Genomic DNA, 24,939 nt, shown 5'->3' on the forward strand with positions numbered 1-24,939 from the left:
TTTTGAGGTTTTCCCAGTCGAACCCTGGTTCCTGTCTGTAAGTGGGCCCCTCGTGGATCCACTAGAGGTCGGCCTCGTGTCCGAAATAGAATGAGGCTATCTCTACACGACGTTCTTCTGGGCATTCTACTAACCCTAGAATCTTGTCGAAGGTTCGGATCCATTCCTCAAGGATTACGGGATCTTCTTCTCCTGAGAACGTGGGTGGTCGATGATTTGAAACTTGTCGGGCGACTTCTGAGATCGTGCTTGATGGAGGTGGTGGGGGTCTGTTGTTGCGGAGAGCTACGTCGCTTAGTGTCTGGGCGACTTGTGTTAGTTGCTGTAAGGATTGAGGCAAGGGATCGTGTGTGGCGGGTTCCGGAGTCCTTGATTGTCTTCTGTTTGGTGCCATGCTGCCGTTTTACTGGGCCAATGTTTATAGTAATGTCGAGTTAGAGTTTTGTACCCTTACCTTGGTGCGATAAGTGGAGGGGAAGTTCTTTTAATTTAAACAAGAGTGAGGGGGGATATGTGATGGTGGGTATACTCACAATCTCACCAAACGTCTTAAGTCTCCTGACTCCTACGTACTTAAATATCTAGAGTTCAAGCCTAATGTCTCAAAGTCCGGTCTCCAAGGTCTTATCCTAGGGTCAAACTTAGGCTTTGATACCAATTTGTAACACCCTCATTTCTTAAACTACATTAACTGTCGAAAATACATACAATTTTTTTTTTTGAAAACGAATGTAACTGCGGAAGCGAAAATAAAACTAAAAGAAAAGGAGAGTGCTACCGCCACGCTCAGGTATTTCTCTATACCCAAATGCTAAGGCTAAATTTACAACAACTAAAACAACTCAAGTATGAACTAGTACAAGAACAACTAACAATCCAACTGACTAACTAATAAATAATAAACTCTCTAGGTGGTTCGCTCGCTCTCTTATCCAATGCTCATGCAAAACACCTGCAACCCGAGTTAAAGAACAGAGCACAAGGAAACACACAAATTCAGCATTAAGCTTGTAAGATCTACTTCACCCCGTAAAACATATTTGAACATAGCACATAGGAGCAGATAATTGGCATATAGCATACACCCTTTAAACATTTAATCTTTTATTATCAATAGAGCATAATCATATAGAACATAACTCAAATATGAAATACTCAGAATTTCCAACAACCATAATTTCCCAACAATACTCATAATTTTTAAATAACAAATCAGTAGTCTCACAATGGATATTTTAGGAACCTTTCAAAAGTATTATATTTTTTTTTTCCATCATGGAGAAACACCAATCTCAATGCAATGGGCAGGGTCTTGTTTCATTAAGCCCTAGTGAACAGTAATCACCATACTGAACACTACACAAATCCCATTCAATCTCAAATAATGGGCAGGGTTTTAATTACTTAAGCCCTAGTGAACAGTAATTCTCTTTACTGAACACTACTCAAAAATCCCATATAAACCAACCAAATGATGGGCAGGGTCTTATTCTATAAGCCCTAGTGAACAGTACTCACTCAACTGAACACTACGCAAAAATCCCATATAAGTGGAACAGAACTAATACCTTAAGTGTGCACACCCCCAATGGGTTTCCAAGCCCAATGGGTAGTAACTAGTCCTAGTAGTCAGGATACGTTTCTACTGACTACTACTCAACAGGGTAAATACCCAAGTGGTAGACTCCGGCTAACCACTCCTCAAAACAACAGGACTAAATGTCCTAGTGAGACAGGATATGTTTCTACTGCTCACTCCACAAAACAACAGAGAGTTTTTAAGCTCCCTAGTGAGTCGGTATATTCAACCGCTCACTCCACAACAAACTGGGTCATAACCCAAGTATCCAGAATTTCACAACAGGATACTACACAAGTCTTAAGAATAAATTTCCTTTATCTTCAATCTTTATAAAATTGACAACATTACTGATATTTCTCAAGCAAACAAATTCTCAACACCTCAAATAAGGAACTGTCAGAAATTTTCAGAAGGTATGACCTGAATTGCAAAATTTATAGAAATATATTGGTAACACATTTTCAGATGAAATTTTCCAGATACACGGTACAATGAGTCTAGATTATACACAAAAAGTTTCAAATCAATCCAAGTTCTAAAAGTATTTTTTCCAGAATTATTTCCCAACACTGGCCAGACAGAAATTGAACTGGCAGCACACTGCCTCCACTTTACGAAATTTTTCTGGAAATATCGAAACATATTTTTAACCCAAACTTTTTACAAACATCAATTATAACAAGTCTAGGTTCTCCATAAAAACATTCAAGCAAAAACAAGTTTAGGAAGTATTTTTCACGAATTTTTCTTTCCAGCTGCGCCAGTCAGAATTTTCACAGGCAATAATCAGATTGAGTAAAAATTTTCCCTTTTTAATCACCAAAAAAAATCACCATATCACATATGCAGGGTTTTCAACACATCTAAACCGAGTAAACTCATATATCTATCCACATAATATAACCAAATAACTTACAACACTAAATATCATCAATTTTTTTTCAAAATCATGAATCACATAAACAATTAGAAAAATCAATTTTTGATTTGGGGTAAAAGGATTTTAGTGAACATAAATCTTACCCGGGCTAATTAAAAGTTGAAATACTCAGCGCACATCCGAAACACCTATACTCATCGACCCTCGTCTGCGAGCTATAATTGATGATGATGATGATGATGGAGGACCGGACTATGTCGATGAAGGAGGAGACTAACGTTTAATTTGTTTTTATCATTTCTTCTATTTGGCGAGAAGAAGATCGGTGAGAATTGATAGAGGAAAATATTTAGGATAAGAAAAATACATAATCAGATTAGAGTTATAGCAAGATTAGGATTATAGGTATATATGGGATTAGAGTTGTGTAACAGAAAGAAACATATTAAATGGGATTAGGATGATTATGAGGAGGATTAGATTACATACTTATTATATATAGCAAAACAGTGTGTACTAACATATTTAATATATATGTATATCCGTAACACATTAACATATATATCATATGTTTGCATAAATAATATATGTTTATTTATAAGATAAGTATATATCATTGAAAAATATATTAATTAAATAATTTAAAAAATATTTTTGGGTCACATAATATATAATAAAATAATTTAATAGTAGGCTAACATAATTTTGGATCATTCAAATTAATTTCGGAGGGTATTAAATCAACATAATATTATAAAAAATAACGGGGTATCACAATAACACCCAGAAATTTTGAAACTTTTAAAGCTTATATAATAAAGGCAATTTCTCATAAAATCCCAAACAGAGTAATACTAGTCACAAGTGTACGGGGTGCTATGCCACATCTGAGCTGGAGAACTCAGATGCACAGGCTAAACTAACTAATATCCTTAATACATCATTATGGCACGCAGGCCGAAAGGAAAGACTATCTATCTAATCCACAATCTTCTAGCGCGCTCTGGGATCTACTCGTCTGTGCCTGAAAGCCAAATATATCTGTTCAGCGAAAGATGCCGGTAACCCACTCCAACGCGTTGAAATACATTATAGATAGATATATATAGATATACGAAAATCATTTTGAAGCAGGAAGATATATACTTAAGAGACACTAGTTTTAAAAACAATAATAGACTCGACAGATAGGGATAAGCACATTTAACAGTTATAACCAAGCATATAAAGATACTAGCATGTGTCCAATGGTCATAAATCCACTTCATCTCATTCATGTCATCATTCAATTTTTATCTCATCACACAAGCATACTTTTGTGGCGCCACAGGACCAATCGCATGCCCATACATGAGGGTCAGCGCATATAGCTCTGACACGGCCCCGCAGCACCCTGCCTCGTATCGCAATACGAAGGGGTCGATCGCAACCGACCGATGAACCGCAGCTCATCAAAATGTTTGATCGCAACCAAACAGTGGACCGCAACCCAAGAGTGATTATCTTACCGCAGCCAGGAATATGAACCGCAGCTCATGTAAAACGTTTGATCGCAACCAAACGGTAGACCGCAGCCCAAGAGTGTAATTCTGACCGCAGCTAGCTTCTGAACCGCAGCTCAGGAATAACCAATTTGATCGCAACCAAATTGGGGTATCATGCACACATAACACATAGCAAGCACATGCAACCCATATTAACACATTGGGAAAGGGGAGAAAACGTATAATGAAACTATGCGTGGTCATCCACATTCTAGGAATAATCCTAAGGGGTTCATACTTCTTTCACCTAGGCTAACGGGATACCAATTCAACTAGCATGCGATATATATATATATATATATATATATATATATATATATATATATATATATATATATATATATATATATATATATATATATATATATAAGACTCGTTGATCCTACAAATGGTACCCGAAACATCGAACTAGACTTTAGGCACGATAAATGAAGTCCGTTGGGACACCACGAGGGTCGGTGAAACATCAAACGGGGAAGCCGAATACCCAAGTTGGGCAAATTCCAGCGGGTAGCCGGTGGGTAGAGGACCACCCGCCGGCGACAAGCCTCCGGGCAGCGGGTGCCCGGCGGGCAGTCTCTTGCCCGCCGGCTGCCCGCTGCCGGCGGCGTCTTTTTCGAGCAACGGGTAGGAGACTCTTTATCAAAGTAAATGTCCTGGGATCCGTTGTGGAACCCGAAACCATGCTCAGACGCTTTTAAACGCAATTGATGACACCATGTAGACAATAAACGGATCAAAAGCAAGAATCATATAGCACACATCCTATCATGATTTCTAAACATAATCAACACCTAAACATGCGAAATGTCCCACCCAATTATATCAAGAATAACACAATACGAAATCCCCAATTTGACCTAGGGCTCTAATCATATTTAAATCATCAAAATCATAGTTCGTCTTTTAACATCAAGAAACGTCAAGATTCATCAAGAATATCACATAATCATCAAGAACCTCTTATCATCATCAAGATCATCAAGATCACACATAAAATTATCTCACAATCATCAAGATCATATCATCAATATCATAAACGATTCATCAAGACACAAGTGTAGAGAGGAAGCCAAAGAAGATAATTATAGCAAGGAAAATAGGTTTTGTTGAGACATGGGTTACCTCTTAGCCTTAATTAATTCCTTGGCTATGAAGGGTCTTTCTTTAAGATTCCTTCTTTCTTGATTTCTCCTAGGGGAGTTCTTGGAACTTCTTGTGTGGTGAGAGATTATTGTGGTGTGGGTTGTAGGTGCCTCCTATGCCCCCCTATTTACATACCTAAGAGTCCCAATTAGGGTCTAAATACTATGGGCTTGCTAATTCTATTCCTTCTAGGATTAGGGGATTGTTTTTAGGGATAAGGGCCCATGGACTATGGTGGGCCTTTTCCTAATTAATTACCGGAATTTAATTCTTTCTTTTGGGTAATTGATTAAATGATTAATTGGTTTTAGGGGTCGTAACACGGGGTGTTACAGGTATCCTCCAAAACTTCACCGATATAGATAATACATAAATATATCTCTCATGCATCAATCTCATGCATACAACAATTCTACTACTTCTCAATGCATCAAAGAATGATATACCACATGCTTATGGTTTTTGAAAATATTACTTGGGCTCACGTTGGCCCCTTATGCATTTTGAAAGATGACATGTGTGAAATGCCAAAATGCGCTATATCATGCTCCTAAATCATGTATAAGGTATCATGAAGTACTTAAGAACATAATATCATGCTTGGTTTGCAACATAGCATATTCTATACATTCTAGCAACAACATATGCTTCATTTCTCATGGATCAAATATCTCAAACTAGTCATGCTTTCATAATAAATCATATTCTCAATTGATCATGCTTCTTTACTCAACACAAAAACATCATAAGATCACATAGTCAAATATTTCTCATACACAGTAACTTAGCAAATATATACTCTGTGTAGCAATTCTACACAAAATCCTTCATAACATCGTTTTTAATCCAAATTCAACGAAATTAAAGCCAAAACGTGCGTCGAGACGGTCCCGAAGAGCCGAGCCACAAGGGCCCATAACACTCGGTCCGAAACGACACGTAGCTGAGCCACAAGGGCCTGACCACTGCACAGATTCTTTTCAGAATCAAAGTCAGGGGCTTGGGGCGGGACTCCTCATGGTCCGCCCCCCACACACCGTTACTTCACCGGGACAAGGCAACGGCCCTCCTCTAGGGTCGTGCCCTAGTCCCGTGCCACTACGGCTCTAGCCGGTGGCCCTCCTGATGGGCCGCGGCTAGGGCCGTCCATCTTATCTGGTGCACACTGTGTTGTGCACCAGATAGTTTTTCATCTGTAAAATCCAATCCAAACAAGTCCAAAACAATCTCAACAACTCACAAACAAATACTAAATCACTTCTAAGCATGAACACATCAAAAACTCATAGTTTCTACTCATTTCTACTCAAAACTAAGGCTTCATAGAGCCAATTTTGAAGAGGAATCCATGGGGTTATACCTCTTGTAGTCTTTCTTCTAGCTTGGATCTCTTCTTCCTCTCTATCTAGCTTGAGCCTCCTTCACCACCTATACTTCCCAAACACACCATACAACCTTAGCCTAGAACCTCAAAGATTAAAGAAACTAGAAGAGAAATGAAGGCTAGGATTGAAGGATGAAATGAGCTTACTGTGATGTTGTTTCTCCTCTTTTTCTTGGCAGATAAATGGTGGGGAGAGGCAAAGAAAGAGATTGGGGAATCAAGATGGAATAATGTGATTTATATATGGTTCAAAACCCTAGGTTGATCATCAATGATTGGTTGAGGGCAAGGGAGTAATTTCATAAGCTAGAAGATGAATCAGGAAATTGATTTTGGATGTCTAGTGGTCCACCATGCAACATGCACCATAGGCTAGAAATGCTATCTTTAAATACTTTAGGGTTGAATGTGAATTTTCTCAAAAAGCTATTTGGATGAACAATTGTTTAAAATCTTTTTGAATTCTCCCGGTCTCACTAAGAATAATTTCTCGATTTAAATCTTGGTACGCGTAGTACCCGAAAACTTAGGAATTTTCGAATAGAATCCATTTTTGGTGTCGAATTAATTTAAAATGTGACGAAAATATTTTATTCAAACACCGATTGATCGCAAAAATTTTTAATGGAGTGAAAAAGGCTATTTTGGGATTTCTTAATACCGGATTTATAAAATGAAATTTTTGGTTGTTACACTCTATCCCCCTTAAAAGAAGTTTCGTCCAGAAACTAAGAAGAAACGGGTAGATCAAGTTCTCGAAAGAAAAGGTGATAAAATCACAAGGTTGGATTTTCTGTTGGAACATTTTGGAAATATTTAGGAATCTCTGAGTTCTTATCTATCTTATCTAAAATCTAAACAACTGCACCAACAAATCTATAACTAAACTTAAGAGCTTCACTAGTTACCTTGATCAAAGAGGGCTGGATAATGACTCCTCATCTCCTCCTCGGTCTCCCAAGTGGCCTCCTCAGACAACTGGTTAGACCACAAGACTTTGACTAGCTTCACTTTCTTTCTTCGCGTATCCCTGGTCTTGTGATCGAGGATCCGAATTGGTCTTTCCTCGTACATGAGGGACTTATCGAGCTCCACTTCTTCCGGTTAGATCACATGAAAAATGTCCGGGATATACTTCTTCAGCTGTGTGACGTGGAACACATCGTGTACCTACACTCGGTCCCAAAACATATCTAAGAACAGAATCATAGAATTACATCTAACTCAAGGTGTAACATTGTACCTTTTCCAACTCCATGGGTAGGGTTAAACGATAAACTACCATCCCAATCCTCTCGACTATGTCGTATGGCCCTATGAATCGAGGGCTTAACTTTCCTTTTCTTCCAAAGACACTAGCAGGCATCCTAATCACGCATGATAAGATAATAACAAAGCTCAATGTTGGTCCCAAAGGGGGTGTGGTCAAAGTCTAGAGGGGGGGGGGGTGAATAGACTTTTAAACTGTTTTCACGAATACAACAATTGTTGAGGCGATAGAGAAACCAAAACTCTTAACTAGATTGTTAGATTCTTGTACGCAGCGGAATAAATAAATACGAGTTGTATGATTGTGTCAAGTATATCACGTGATAAGAGAATAAAGAGCAGTAAGTAAATAAAGCAGTAAATGACACAAGGCAATTTATAGTGGTTCTGAGGTGATGTAATCCCCCTACTCCACTTGTTTTTATCGTCCAAGAGCAATTCACTATATCCACCACTACTTGGTTCCTAGATACAATGAATTTCCGTGATCGAGTGCTTTGATAACTAAGCCCACACTAATCACGCATAGTGCTTCTAACACTGCTGCTTCGGATTTCGCAACTCTGTGCTACTTTCACAGGATTTCACAGCAACGTGCTACTTTCCCCCCGTCTTCCACGATCCGGTCGACGTATCCAGTGATCTAGTGCTTTGATCACCAAGCCCGCACCAATCACGCCCAGTGCCTCCGACACTGCTGCTTCAGATCTTACAGCTCCGTGTAACAATCCAGGATTTCACAACTCCGTGTTACATTCCCTCCATCTTCGACATATCCTGTGATCTAGTGCTTTGATCACAAAGCCCGCACTAATCACGCCCAGTGCCTCCGACACTATTGCTCCGGATCACACAACTCCGTGTGATAATCCAGGATTTCACAACTCCGTGCTACTTTCCTCCCTTCCTACACTCCAGTAGGAATATCACTTGTTTGTAGAAAAACAAGTTTCACTAGCTTCCAACTTTGAGACTTCTTGAATGGATCTTCAATATGCAGCAAGTCTCTCAATGATGAAGGTTTCAAACACTCTTGAATATTTTCACTTTGAGCTCTGAGTGTTTATCTCACTTGAATATTTTTCTTGTAAGCTTTTTCAAGCAGATTGGATTCGTATGATCTCACGTTTTTAGCTCTTTGGAAGTGTTTTGATCTGCTTCAATCTTCATCCTTTTATAGCTGATTTTGAGAATTTGTCCGTTGGAAAAAGACAATCTCAAATTTGAATTATCGATCTCAAATTTGAATTCTTGTAGCCTTTTGCAGAGGATCTGTAGCTTCCTTAGAAGATCTTATTAAAAAATAATATCTCTGATATTTGAGATATTTCGGCCATTGCTTAGCTCTTGGTCCATGTGAAGAGACTCTTAAAATATTTCTGATGTAGATCTTGTCTTCACGTGAAGGGCTCTTAAAATAATTCTAATGTGGATCATGGCTTCAGGGACTTTCATCTTCTGAGTATTTTGATCTCTCAGTATGGCTACTGATGAAGTTCTGATGTAGATCATGCCTTTTGGGACTTTTATCTTCTGAGTATTTTAATCTCTCTGTATGGCTACTGATGAAGTTGTTTGTGTTCGACCAATGAGATCTCTTGATCTGGGTCTCATACTGGTGGTGAGAATTCAATCCTTGATTGAAAACTTCATCTGCTCTTGACTTGCAAACTACTTCATCTCCAATCGCATCTCTTACTTCGTCTCCAGATCTGGGTCTCATACTGGTGGTGAGAATTCAATCCTTGATTGAAAACTTCATCTCTAACTTCAACTCTTACTATATTGAAAACTTCATCTCTAACTTCAACTGTTACTATATATAGTTTGATGAAACTTCATCTCTAACTTCAGCTCTTGACTTGCAAACTACTTCATCTCCAACCGCATCTCTTACTTCGTCTCCATTATTTATCACTTCATCTCTAACTTCAGCTCTTGACTTGCAAACTACTTCATCTCCAACCGCATCTCTTACTTCGTCTCCATTATTTACCACTTCATCTCTTCTTTAGTTTTACCGCATCTCTTACTTCGTCTCCATTATTTACCACTTCATCTCTTCTTTAGTTTTTTCGAATTACTTTCGAAACCTCTCTTACTTCGTCTCCATTATTTACCACTTCATCTCTTCTTTAGTTTTTTCGCATCTCTTACTTCGTCTCCATTATTTACCACTTCATCTCTTCTTTAGTTTTTTCGAATTACTTTCGAAACACCTCTCTTACTTTGTCTCTATTATTACCACTTCATCTCTTCTTTAGTTTTTTCGAATCTCTTACTTTCGAAACCTCATATCTCCAACCGCATCTCTTCCGCATCTCTTACTTCGTCTCCACTATTTACCACTTCATCTCTTCTTTATTTTTTTTCGAATTACTTTCGAAACCTCTCTTACTTCGTCTCCATTATTTACCACTTCATCTCTTCTTTAGTTTTTTCGTACTTCATCTCCATTATTTACCACTTCATCTCTTCTTTAGTTTTTTCGAATCTCTTTCGAAACCTAGAGTGCGTTTCGAGCCTTACACCTTGGGGTTTATACATCAAGCTTTCATCCATCTTGCCTGTACAAATTATTAGTCATTATAGCATTCTCCTTGATGTACTTCTTGCTTTCCATAGATGCTTGATCTTCAAGATAACTTCATGCAATCTCGTTTGCTTCTCTTTTCTTTGTATGAGATCATCAGTACGACTTCTTCTTGAGTTGAGGCGTGTGGGCTTATTTAAGTATACATATCATATGCATACATCTCCTTCTTCTTCTTCTTCGTATTTTTCCCTTTTTCTATATTTGTTAATTTTCCTTTCATGGTCAATGACACGCCTAGACTTAACAAATAAAACTTGGGGATTCTAAAATACAATTTGGCATATCAAAATCTATTACAATATATTCCTAACAATTTCCCCCCTTTTGATAATGCCAAAATCCTATACTCAGTCATTGGCTTTAAGTATTTTGAAAAATAATTTTTGCTCAATTTTATTTGACAATGCCATGATGAGTTTAACAAATATATTGTAGGAAAATAAATTGACTCGTGAATTAATTTTAGACAAGTTCCTAATACGCATTTGCATATTTAATTCTAGTCATTTTTCTCTTTTGTTATGCGTTTTACATGTTTGTCTTTTAATTCACATTCTAAATACAAGTTAAGATATCAAAAAAGAAATATATACCACTTTAGGAAATTAACATAACTTGTATTATCATAATAAGGGAAAATACTTGATAATTTCGAAACAGTAGTTTTACAAAACAAAAGTTTCGAAAATCATATTACCTCTTTTGCCTCTTATCACTTCTTTCGTTCTTCAGGACATCTTTGATGTGTTCCCTCATCTTGTACACGTCTTTCTTGATACATTCACAAAAGAATTCTTTGTTGACTTGTCCGGCGAGGTAATTTTCATATGCTTCTTTCAGAGTTGTTCCCAGTAGAACTCCGGCATCAATCCATTCAATGCATTCATTGAAACTTCTATCGTGGCCTAGAGAATTTCCTGTGGTTCTAGTGAGTTTTTGCAATTCAAACCACATATCCATCTTCTTTCTCTTTCTCTGTTCTTCGTTATTCTTTTCATTCACCAGGTGAGCTACTTCGGCTGGGGATTGCTTCTTGATCATAGCAGGTGCGTTTTTTTTGGTCCATACGGTATATGGTATTTCGGTTTTGGAGCAATTGAACCAATCTTCCATCTTTCCTTTAGAAGAACCTGCACCTAAACCAGAATTAGAAAATTGAGCAAAACCCAAACCACCTGGAGATGCTTGGCGTCCACGGCCTCGGCCTTAGCCACTTGGTGGTGTTGCTTGTGGTTGCCCAATAAAATATTCTTGTTGTTGAGCCGCCATATGACTGAGATATTTTACCCCCCCCCCCCCTCCCCCTTGGCTTTATCAGCAAGAAAATTAAGGACACGGGTACCTCGGTCTTGGTTGGCTTTCACAATCTTGATTCCTTCATTGGCTACGTCAGAAGTATTCTGCAAAGTTTCTAACTTCTGAGTCATGGAGGATAGCTCAACTTCAAGTTGATTGATTCTTCGTTCTTGATCTTGTATGGCTTTCAGTTGCCTCATGTGGCGTTCATAATTGATCTTCTCGGCTTCCTCATTTTCTTTCTTCAAATTTTTTATCACTTCAACAAAACTGGCAGTGATGTTATTTTTCAAACGCTTTTCTGTTCCTTCGATCTTGGACTCCAAGGATGTGTGCTTTTCAAAGATTTTCATGAAATTTGACCTCGAGTTGTCAAATTCCTGCGTCGCCAAATGTCCTTGATCTCTCAAAGTAGTTCCGATCTTGTGGCAAATTGTATCTCCAGATTCGGATACTTTGGCAAACAAAGTTGTCAAAAGGTCATCTTCATCTTCTTCAGGCCGGTGTTGTGTCGTCCAGTTTAGATTATGTAGGGATCTGAGAAACTTCCTTCTTGAATCTGCTAGAACTGGAGTTTCCACAAGTTGTAAGCTTCTTCCTTATGAAGATTCGGCCATAGTGGTATTTTCTTGACAATTGGCTTCTTTTTCAAGGTTATCTCCATCTGTATTGACTTCTTCTTCTCCTTGATAATTTTTAATATCTTGGGAGAAACTTGGATTTGAGAGAATGGGTTGCTCAGACAATGGTCTGTCTTCTAGTGGGGATTGAAAGTTTGCAGTAGTTTTGACAGAGACATTTTGTACTGCAACTTCAATTAATTGTTCCCCCCCCCCCCCCCCCCAAATTAATTCTCTATTCTCATTCAAAACTTCTTCTCTTACTTGTTCTCCTATCTCTTCTCTGATCTCATCTCCAACATCTTCTCTGACCATGTCAACAACATCTCTGGCAGAGACATTCAATTCAGCTTGTGGACCATCAATATTCCTCAAAATTTGGTCATTATTTATTTCAATATTTGTCTATCTTTCGGCTTCAGTGACAGGGATATTGACCAAATTTAGATTACCATCACAGCAGTAGTTTGGTCATTACCAACATTATATGACACGGGTGCACACACAGGTGAAATATTTTCTCCTTCTTCATTCCTTTCTCTTAATGCATCAAGAAATTCATTAGCAATATTGAGAGAAGGTTCACCTGGATTATGATGAGTGTCCATAGTAGATCTTTTCAAAGCAATTTGTAACTGAGCTTCATTGATCTTTTCCAATTGAGCCGGTGAAATTTGAGTTACGTTCTCTTTGGCCACAGTTGCAACAACTTTTCCTCTTGCAGCCTTTTCTTCAAGTTTTGATCTGTAAACTTGATCTACATTCATGTTGAGTGCCTCAAGTATAGAATCTGTTCTACACCACTCCAAGACAAATTCTTCACCCTCTATCAATACCGAGGAGGCTTTATGGATGAGAGAGTGATATTTCTCAATTCACCAATTTTTTCATACTTGAACTCTGACCTTCTCGTTCATCAATTTTGGATCATCTTGGATAGTGTTGAATACTACCGGTCTGGCACTTGATTCACCTGTTGATTGGCTCGAAATTCTTCTTTGCAATTCGTTGGAGACTCGCACTTCAACTCCTGCTAATTCCATCCATGTTGTGTCATCAACGGGTTCGGTTGGCAATCCCGGATGACAAACAGTCTGAGCTTCATTCTCAATCACTCCTTGGAACGGTATTATTGGCATGACTGTGCTCATGGCTTCTTGTTCTCTGATGGTCGGGTTACTAGACCCCATAAAATTTCTTGCAGTTGAGGTAGCCCTGTTGCTTCTGATTTGAGATCCTTTTGATTGAGGTGTTTTTGTGCTTGCAGAAGTTCCTTCTTTGGATGCCTTTTTCTTTTGACTCTTCTTCCCATTGTCTGGTGAAAACATCCTGAATAGATACCTATAGATTCCAACACTTTTGTGTTTTCTCAAAGGTATTCTCTTCTTCCTCAAAATTTCTCCAATGGCAAGTCCATAGCCTACACCTTGAAGAAATTGATCTTCTTCGAGTGGTCTTCCAGTTGGCTTTGCGGCGAGAATAAATCCTATAATTTTGGTGAAAATATAGTTCGCCCAATTGAATTTGATTCCACTCATAATTCCATTCATCAAGCGGATATATGGATAAGAGTAATTATCCAAAGTTCCCAATTTGTTGTCTAGGGCTTTGTAAATTACATCCACTAGCATCTCATATTTAGGCTTCAAAAGTCTTTTCTTATCGCATGTATTTGATATTATTGTTGTGCTTGGACCTCGAATTTCATCCCAGAAACTTTGAAGATCATAATGATGAGTATCCACCAAGATTTGAGAATTTGAAAATTTGAAACAATTTTAGATGTCTTCTTCGGAAATTTCAACTTGTGTTCCGCCAACAGTGGATAGAATTCGGTCATTCTTCACGTTTGCATGTAGGTAAAATTCTACTACATCTTCTTCAAAGGCTCCAGAATACTTGTAGGTGAGAAAATCATAAAGTCCACAGTTCTTCAATGCTTGAACGATCTTTGCTGCTAGAACTTTGTCTTGAGCTCCATTCATGAAATATTCTTCGTTGAGAACCATTCACACCGTGAGTTGTTTCACAAGCACGGTTAGATCCTTGGGTTGTTCTGTTTGCGCCATTGTGATCAACATGGATGATGCTTGATTCGGTTGAGAGAGAATTTTAGGCTTTTTGAGTGATCTGAGATTTTCTTTTGGTATGGAAGATGAAGAGTTTTGTATGAGAGAGGGTTTTAGGGGATTTTTCTCGGTTGGACGAGAGAGAGAGGGTATGGACATTTAAGTCCTTTTGTGTAAGGGTTCCAAAAGTGACTCTTTAAGGATAGATGTGTCTTTTTAGTGAGGATGAGTCAGGAGAGAGAGAATGCAATCATTACTAAACAGCAGCATTTAATGCTCACAATTTTTTAGAAAACTTTTAAGCACGTAATTGATTTCTAAAGGGACACATAAGGTGGAGATTGAGTAGGAGAGGAGGTTTAAAATTTGATTTGGAGAGAGGAGATTTAATAGGAGGCTAAGTTGGAGAATCGGTTTAGGAAGAGGATTCTCGAATTGACAGGTTAGTTCTCTCACAAAATTAAATAATAGATAAAATATCTCCATCTTTCAGAAATTGAATTTTCTTTAAATAAATATCAACCACACGATTGAAAAAAAATAAACACTTCGGTGGTATCAAATGTCTTTTGGGATTCAGTTACCAAAAACAATTAGGAAACAATCACATTTATATATATTTATATATATACACGCACACACGGTAATATATATATAAATCACAAAAATTTTGGTAAATAAATAAATTTCGTAACTTCTTCCCAAAAACAAATTTTAGAAACCAAAAATAACATGATACCAATTTTGAAAATATTTTTCGTATGGCAATTTCTAAAACAAATAATAATTAAACACATATAGCAAACGCAATTCACGTAACAAATATTTATCATGCCACAAATAATTTAAATCAGTTTAAGAGCAATTAGGCACGTAAATAAATCATTCATGAATATTAATACACATATATGAAAATTTACTCGCATCGCAAGTAACAAATTAAACTATCATGCGATAAAACTCAATATTTCTGAAAAATTGAACATTTATCAAATTAATTTTGCATGGCACATAATTATACGTAAAATAACACATGCAACTATATAAACAAATAGATAACATATATTGCAAAATTATTCACGTAATTTTCAACTAAAAACATGAACAAAAAGTGCTAAATAAATTAAATTGAGAAAATGTATCAATTAAAATAAGGAAATTAAGTCTAGTGATACTTAATGTAGCATATCTCGTTTCGCATAAAGGCTTTGTGAGAATGTCTGCAACTTGATTCTCCGTAGGGATATAATCAATTTTTAGATCTTTCTTTTCAACATGATCCCTTATGAAGTGATGTCGAATGTCGATATGTTTGGTTCTTGAGTGAAGCACCGGATTGTTAGTGATTGCGATTGCACTAGTATTATCACAATAAATACTAACGTCGTCACAATTTACTCCATAATCCTTCAATTGTTGCTTCATCCACAATATTTGCGCACAACAACTCCCTACAGCAATGTATTCGGCCTCGGCGGTACTAGTTGCGATGGAATTTTGCTTTTTGCTAAACCAAGAAACAAACCTTCCCCCCAAGAATTGGCATGTCCCGGAAGTGCTTTTTCTGTCCATTTTACAACCTGCAAAATCCGCATCTAAAAAACCTGTTAGAGTAAGATCTATACCTTTAGGATACCATAATCCTACATTGACCGTTCCCTTTAGGTATCTTATGATCTTCTTTGTTGCGGTGAGGTGGCTTTCTTTAGGATTTGCTTGGAATCTCGCACACACTCCCACGGCATAAGATATGTCTGGCCAACTTGTAGTGAGATATAGAAGTGAACCAATCATTCCTCTATATTTCGTTTGATCGACATCTTTTCCATCTTCGTCTTTGTCTAGCCTTAATGATGTACTCATTTGAATCTTGATTGATGATTTTCGATCAAGGACAAACTTCTTGATCAAGTCGCGGGTGTACTTGGCTTGATTGATGAAAATTCCTTCTTTAATTTGTTTAACTTGTAAGCCCAAGAAGTAATTTAGTTCACCCATAATGCTCATTTCAAATCTTTTCTGCATAAGCTTTGAAAACTTCTCACACAAAGAATTGTTAGTGCTTCAAAATATAATATCATCAACATATATTTGCACTAATAAAATATGTTCACCATCTTGAATTCTAAAGAGATTTTGTCAACTTGGCCTTTGGTGAATCCACAGCTTATCAAGAACATTGACAAGGTATCATACCAAGCTCTTGGTGCTTGTTTTAACCCATACAATTCTTTTTTAAGTTTGTAGACTTTGTCACCTTCGCCTTTTACCTCAAAACCTGGGGGTTGTTCGACATAAACTTCTTCTTCAAGTAATCCGTTCAAGAATGCACTCTTGACGTCCATTTGGTAGACGGTGAAGTCCTTGTGCACGGCATAAGCTAGAAAAATTCTTATTGTTTCAAGTCTTGCTACGGGTGCAAAGGTTTCATCAAAATCTATTCCTTCCTCTTGCGAATATCCCTTTGCAACGAACCTTGCTTTATTCCTAACAATTACGCCGTCTTCGTTTGCTTTGTTCCGAAAAACCCATTTTGTTCCTACAACATTATGAACACTTGGTCTTGGAACAAGTTCCAAAACGTCATTCCTTTTGAATTGATCAAGCTCCTCTTGCATGACGTCAATCTAACTTGGATCGTTTAATGCTTCGTCTACTTCCTTTGGTTCGATTTGAGATAAATAGCACGTGAACAATGCTTCCATGGTTGAGGATCTTGTCTTTACACCGTCGCGTACATTTCCAATGACTAAATCTGGAGGGTGATTTTTGAGACATCTTAAATATGGTTCAAATGGGTGCATGATACTGGATGGGTTCGCTGGTTAAGAACTGGAGGTGTTGGTTCGAATTTCAGCATTAATTCCTTGGTCTCCAACTTGATCTCCAACTAGATCTCCAACCTCATCTCTAATTGGATCTCCAACCTCATCTCTATTAATATTATAATTAATTGTGCCACATGCACTTTCTGGATGAGAGATGAGATTTTCTAGAGAATTGGTTTTCAGCTCATCTAACCCCTGCAAAATATAATCTTCACACTTATCATCAGTATCATTAAAATCAATTTGACACTTGTTACCATTTTACATGTCTTCCACGTCCAGTGCAACATTTTTGACGTGCGATTTTTCATCAAACACCATGTGTATGGACTCTTCAACAACCATTGTTCTTTTGTTTAATATTCTGAATGCTTTGCTGGTAGTCAAATATCATAGAAAAAATTACTTCATCTGCACGCTCATCAAAAGCTTTTAGATGCAATTTATCATTAATATGAATAAAACATTTGCATCTAAAAATATGAAAATAATTAATATTTGGTTTTCTCCCTTTGTATAATTCATATGGCATCTTCTTGTACTGCTTGTGGATCATGCTTCTATTTTGTGTGTAGCAAGCAGTGCTGATAGCTTCCGCCCAATATCTTTTCGGGAGACCGGATGTACTAATCATCACTCATGCGCCTTCTTTAAGCGTCTGGTTTCTTCTTTCGGCTACGCCATTTTGTTGTGGCGTTCTTGCGGCAGATAATTGATGAGAAATTCCTTGTGCATCGCAAAATGATTGAGTCATGCTATTCACGAACTCGGTTCCACGATCGATTCAGATTTTTGATATTTTCATATCCTTCTCATTTTGGAGTTGCTTCAATAGCTTTGGTAGCACTTGCTCAACTTCGCTTTTCTTCTTGATAAACACGATCCAAGTGTACCTGGAAAAATCATCAACAACAACGAGTATATATTTCTTACCACTTACACTTATTGGATCAACCGGTCCAAATAAGTCCATACGTAGCAAGCTTAGCGGTCTTGACGTTGACTCGTGCGTCTTTGATTTGAACGACGATTTAATTTGTTTTCCTTGTTGGCATGCCTCGCACACTTGATCCTTCTTGAAGACAATATTTGGTTAACCTTCAACAAGATTTTTCTTTGCAAGTTGATTGATTATCTTGAAGTTTAGATGGTTGAGCTTCCTATGCCATTCCCAATTTGCATCATTTGAATTTCTGGCCATTAAGCATACAGACTCTTTGCTTGTGCTCCAATCAACCACGTACATATTTTTCTTCCTTGCTCCAATGAGTACTATTTCCTTTGTTGTCTCATTTTTTATTAGGCACTTATCTTTGGAAAATTCCACAAGAGTCTTTATCACAAAATTGACTAGTACTCAGCAAGTTGAACTTCAATCCTTCCACGTACGATACATCTTCAATTTTTATTCCATTTCTTTCAATCGTACCAACTCCGTTGGTAATTTCATAATTTTGCTTTTCTCCAAAGATCACTTTTGGTCCATCGATTTTCTTCAAATTCACTAGATATGATTTATTTCTCGTCATGTAGCGGGAGCAGCCACTATCGATGTACCAAACATCCTACAAAAAAGATTAATTATTTTTAGGTACCCATTCTTGCTTGGGTCCTTTGTTATTAGTGATTTTTGGTAGCCAAACCCACTTAGATCTTATTGAATTAAAATAAGGTGGTTTGTAACCATTTGAGACTTGATAATCAAAATTGACTCTAGAAAATACTTTTGGTGCCCGGTTTTGAAAATCATTTTTGTATTTTGGCACCTGGGAAAAGGATTGTTGCTTTGGTCTATAAAAAGCATAAAAACAAGGTTTGTACAACCAATCCTGTTGAGTGGGATAAAATCTCCCAGCCCCAATCCTTGGAAAACTTCCCTCTTTCCTATGAGGTCTTTTTGCACTTAACTCATTGGCATATCTTTTGTACTTAATGAATTTTGAATGTTTAGCTATGTAATTAACGTTGTTCGGCCTAGCAGTATTCATTTTTGCATTTGGTTGATAGCCAAGTCCTCGTTTCATTGTGCTATCCTGACTTTTCACAAATTTTACCACTTGCACTTTATTATTTAAAGTAGCAGTAAGATTAGTCAGTTTTGGAGGGGTTTGAGAACATGTGGAGTCATAACTAAGTCCGGTCTTATCTCCTGATGGCTTTTGCATGTTTACCATTTTATCCATGATCTTGGACGAATTAGTAAACGTAGCAATGGTAGCTCTTAGATTATGTTCTCTAACCTCTCTAGCTTTACACTCTTCTTGAAGGCAAATATTTTTACTCTTCAAGTTACTCACTTCAAGTAAAACATCTTGCAATTTTTTATTCATCTCTTCTTTTTCAAGAATTAGAATATTATTGCGCTCCTCGAGAGTTGAGAATGAGTGGCCAAGATCTCTTGCCAATCTCGCATTATATTGCCAATAGATTCACGAAAAAAGGAAGAACTAACTGAAGTAAAAGAATTTGATGTTACCTCTTCTTCCTCTGCTCCAAGAGCCATAAGACAATCTTCACTTGTACTCAACTCATTTGATTTGCATACTAGCACCCTATCATTTTCTGAACTTGAACTTTCATCGCTTGATGATGATTCGTCGGACTCATCATTTTCATTTGGCTCATTGCTCCTGAGAGCCTTTCTTTTGTCACGTTTGAATCTTCGATCTTTGTTGTCGAATTTATTCGGTGTAGATTCAACGTTTTTGCCTTGATATTTGCTAACGATCGGATGCGGACAATTTAGTTTAAAATGTCCGGGTTTGCGGCAGTTGTAGCATAGATCGTTCATTTCTTCAACTTTTTCTTCATTCGGCTTCCATGCGCCATTTTGATTTCCACAAGAAAATTTTTGATTTCTTCATGATGAATATTTGTTATCTCCTTTTCGCATGAATTTCCTGTTCATCAGTCATAAAATCAATATTATCTACTGACCTGGAGGTAGACGGTTGTTCTGACATTAGAGCTGGATTTCGAACTTCATAATCTTCATCATTTTTGGCCTTCATTTCGAACTCATATGCTTTAAGATCACTAAAGAATTTGTCAGTTGACAACGTTCTTAGATCTCAGTGATCTCGCATAGCCGTAACCTTCATATCCCATGTGGATGGCAAGCCTCGTAGGATCTTGAGATTAATTTCTTTTTGGCCAATCTCTTTGCCAAGATCATTAATCTCTCCAAGAATTTTGATCATTCTTGCTTCCCTGTCAACTATGCTTTCATTTGATAGCATCTTGAAGTCTTCGAACTTCTTCATGGCTATCGTGAGCTTGTTGTCTTTCTCTTGTTCATCGCCTTCACCGATCTTGATGAGAGTATCCCAAATTTTTTTCGTGGTTGTGCATTTTCGAATTTTTGGGAATATTGTATCATCAACGGTTTTGAATAGAATATCTTTGGCAATGTTGTCAAGATTATTTCTTTTTCTATCGTCTGATGACCATTCCGGTTTTGGCTTTGGTACATATTCTTGAGCATCGGATGATAGAAGAAATGCTGTGTTGACTTTCAATATTTCAATCGGTCCATTAGAAATGACTTCCCACATTTCATCGTGTAAGGCCGATAAATGAACCTGCATACAAACTTTCCAATCATCAAATTTATCAAGTGAGAATAATAAATTTTGTGCTAAATCTTTATTCATCTTCTCGTGAGAAAAGAATAATATAATCCAATCACACACTGGTAAAATGGATCTGTTTAGCAGTCAGAAACAAGGTTGACCCAAATAGGCAACTTGCTTCGAAACAAATTGACCCAAATAGATAGTTTCTCCGATACCAATTGTCCCAAAGGGGGTGTGGTAAAAGTCTAGAGGGGGGGGGGGGGTGAATAGACTTTTAAACCATTTTCGCGAATACAACAATTGTTGAGGCGATAGAGAAACCAAAACTCTTAACTAGATTGTTAAGAGTCTTGTACGCATCGGAATAAATAAATAAATATGAGTTGTGTGATTGTGTCAAGTATATCACGTGATAAGAGAATAAAGAGCAGTAAATGACACAAGGCAATTTATAGTGGTTCGGAGGTGATGTAATCCCCCTACTCCACTTGCTCTTATCGTCCAAGAGAAATTCACTATATCCACCACTTCTTGGTTCCTAGATACAATGAATTTCCGTGATCTAGTGCTTTGATCACTAAGCCCACACTAATCACGCTCAGTGCCTCCAACACTGCTGCTTCGAATATTTTTCTTGTAGGCTTTTTCAAGCAGATTTGATTCGTATGATCTCACGTTTTTAGCTCTTTGGAAGTGCTTTGATCTGCTTCAATCTTTATAGCTGATTTTGAGAATTTATCCGTTGGAAAAAGACAATATCAAATTTGAATTGTAGATCTCAAATTTGAATTCTTGTAGCCTTTTGCAGAGGATCTGTAGCTTTTTCAAAAGATCTTATTAAAAAATAATATATCTGACATTTGAGATATTTCCGCCATTGCTTAGCTTTTGGTCCATGTGAAGAGACTCTTAAACTATTTCTGATGTAGATCTTGTCTTCACGTGAAGGGCTCTTAAAAAAATTCTATGTAGATCATGCCTTCTGGGACTTTCATCTTCTGATTATTTTAATCTCTCAGTATAGCTTCTGATGAAGTTATTTGTGTTCGGCCAATGATATCAAGTAGCTACTGATGATGAAGTTGTTTATGTTCGGTCAATGAGATCAAGTAGATACTGATGAAGTTGTTTGTGTTCGGCCAATGAGATCTTTTGATCTGTGTCTCATACTGGTGAAACTTCATCTATAACTTCAGCTCTTACTATATATAGTTTGATGAAACTTCAGCTCTTACTATATATAGTTTGATGAAACTTCATCTCTCTTACTATTATATAGTTTGATGAAACTTCATCTCTCTTCTCTCTTCGTCTGACTTGCAAACTTCATCTCTTACTTCATCAACCACACTGCATCTCTTACTTAATCTCTCTTCTCTCTTCGTCTGACTTGCAAACTGCATCTCTTACTTCATCAACCACACCTCTTCGTCTGACTTGCAAACTGCATCTCTTACTTCACCACACTTGCAAACTGCATCTCTCTTCGTCTGACTTGCAAACTGCATCTCTTACTTCATCAACCACACTGCATCTCTTACTTCATCCACACTGCATCTCTTAATCTCTTACTTCATCTCTCTTTTCTCTTTGTCTGACTTGCAAACTGCATCTCTTACTTCATCAACCACACCTCTTCTCTTTTCTCTTCGTCTGACTTGCAAACTGCATCTCTTTGTCTGACTTGCAAACTGCATCTCTTACTTCATCAACCACACCTCTTCTCTTTTCTCTTCGTTTGACTTGCAAACTGCATCTCTTACTTCCACTTCTCTTTTCTCTTCGTCTGACTTGCAAACTGCATCTCTTACTTCATCAACCACACGTTTTCGTCTGACTTGCAAACTGCATCTCTAATAGTCCTCTGCTCCAACTTCATCTCTTCTTTAGTTTCGAAATCGCTCAACAAACTGCATCTCTAATAGTCCTCTGCTCCAACTTCATCTCTTCTTTAGTTTCGAAACCACTTTTGAGCTGATTTTGGCTTTTTTAATTTTGCCTTATAAAATTGTAAAGAATGAGTTTCAAACCTCAAACCTTAGGTCTTGTTTATACATCAAGCTTTCATCCATCTCGCCTGTACGAATTATTAGTCATTGTAGCATTCTCCTTGATGTACTTCTTTCTTTTCATAGATGCTTGATCTTCAAGATAACTTCATGCAATCTCGTTTGCTTCTCTTTTTTTCGTATGAGATCATCAGTATGACTTCTTCTTGAGTTGGGGCGTGTGGGTTTATTTAAGTATACACATCATATGCATACATCTCCTTCTTCTTCTTCTTCGTATTTTTCCCTTTTTCTATATTTGTTAATTTTCCTTTCATGGTCTATGACACGCCTAGACTTGACAAATAAAACTTGGGGATTCTAAAATACAATTTGGCATATCAAAATCTATTACAATATATTCCTAACACTCAATAATAACAACCAACGGTAACAAAGGGGTCCAACGATGAACAACAACATCAAGTAGTCAATAGAGAATACAACCATCATCCAACCTTATACCAAGTTCCAACATTTACTCCTCTCCATCCTTATTTCAGTTCCAACATGTACCTCTAAGCCACCCTTATAAAGTCTCCCTTATCCCTCCGGAGCACGCATGCCCCCCACCGGCATACAGCCAACAAATCCACCGATCTGATAGCACCGTAGTACCATTACCACATGATTTGTGCCTATAGCACAATAATCAAGGGGCTATGCCTATAGCACAATAATCAAGGGGCTATGCCTATATCACAAAGACATTGTAACACCCCCGATTTTCAAGACTTTTAAAACTTATATAATAAAGATAGAATCTCATTAAATCCCAAATTACGATACAAAGAGTACGGGGTGCTATGCCACACCCGAGCTAGAGAACTCGGGTGCACAGGCTAAATTCTAAAACCTCAATCAGTATCAATACTAAATCATGGCACGCAGGCCGAAAAGGGAAAACTATCTAAGCTACGCCTCAAGCTTCTAACGCGCTCCAGTGATCTACTCGTCTGTGCCTAAAAGCCAAATATATCTGTTCAGCGAGAGATGCTGGTAACCCACTCCAACGCGTTGAAATACAATACATATTGACATATATATAGATATACGAAAACCAATTTGAAGCATGAAGATATATCCTACGAGACTTTAGCTTTTAAAACAGGGATCGACTCAACAGATAGGGCTAAGCACAGACAGCAGTTATACCAAGCATATACAGTTTACAACAGGCAAGACAGGTAAGATAAGCACAATTAATAATCATAATCCAACATATACGATTCCCAGTATAAAACCCATAGTCACATCCCCAAGGTACTCATAACAACAACTCATCTGTACCTCATCACATAGCACACTTTGTTGGCGCCACAGGACCAATCGCATGCCCATACATGAGGGTCAGCACATATAGCTCTGACATGGCCCCGCAACACCCTGCCCCGTATCGCAACACGGAGGGGTCGATCGCAACCGACCGATGAACCGCAGCTCATCATAGTTTGATAGCAACCAAACAGTGGACCGCAGCCCAAGAGTATGTCATCTGACCGCAGCCAGGAAATATGAACCGCAGCTCATGTAGAAACGTTTGATCGCAACCAAACGGTGGACCGCAACCCGAGAGTGTAAATCTGACCGCAGCCAGCTTCTGAACCGCAGCTCAGGAATGACCAATACGATCGCAACCGAATTGGGGTATCATGCACACATAACACATAGCAAGCACATGCAACCCACATTAACACATTGGGAAGGGGGAGAAAACGTATAACAAAACCTATGCGTGATCCTTCACATACTAAGAATAATTCTAAGGGGTTCATACTTCTTTCACCTAGGTCAATGGGATACCAATTCAACTAGCATGCAATATATAAGACTCATACAACCTACGAACGGTACCCGACATATCAAACTAGACATAGGCACGATAGACGGAGTCCGTTGGGACACCACGGGGATCGGGGGAACATCAAACGGGGAAGCCAAAATTCCAAATTGGGTACAAACCAGCGGGTAGCCGGTGGGTGAGGGATCACCCGCCGACTGCCCGCCGGCGGCACTGTTCCGGGAAGCGGGTAGGTGGCGGGTCCCCTACCCCCACCTACCCCCCACTGACTCTTTTTCACCAAAAACGCCCCGGGAACCTT

General features: G+C 37.9%; 1 long non-coding RNA gene across 1 annotated transcript; it reads right to left on the reverse strand.

Moving 5' to 3' along the window:
- Positions 1 to 771: 771 nt before the first annotated feature.
- On the reverse strand, positions 772 to 23,875 carry LOC109152058. Its single transcript, XR_002049336.1, has 4 exons — positions 23,864 to 23,875; positions 16,283 to 16,288; positions 12,677 to 12,687; positions 772 to 841 (listed from the first exon to the last, which is right to left on the reverse strand). It is a non-coding gene; the product is annotated as an uncharacterized LOC109152058 (long non-coding RNA).
- Positions 23,876 to 24,939: the final 1,064 nt, after the last annotated feature.

Source organism: Ipomoea nil, unplaced genomic scaffold (assembly GCF_001879475.1).
Source record: "Ipomoea nil cultivar Tokyo-kokei standard unplaced genomic scaffold, Asagao_1.1 scaffold2360, whole genome shotgun sequence".
NCBI classification, from domain to species: Eukaryota; Viridiplantae; Streptophyta; class Magnoliopsida; order Solanales; family Convolvulaceae; genus Ipomoea; species Ipomoea nil.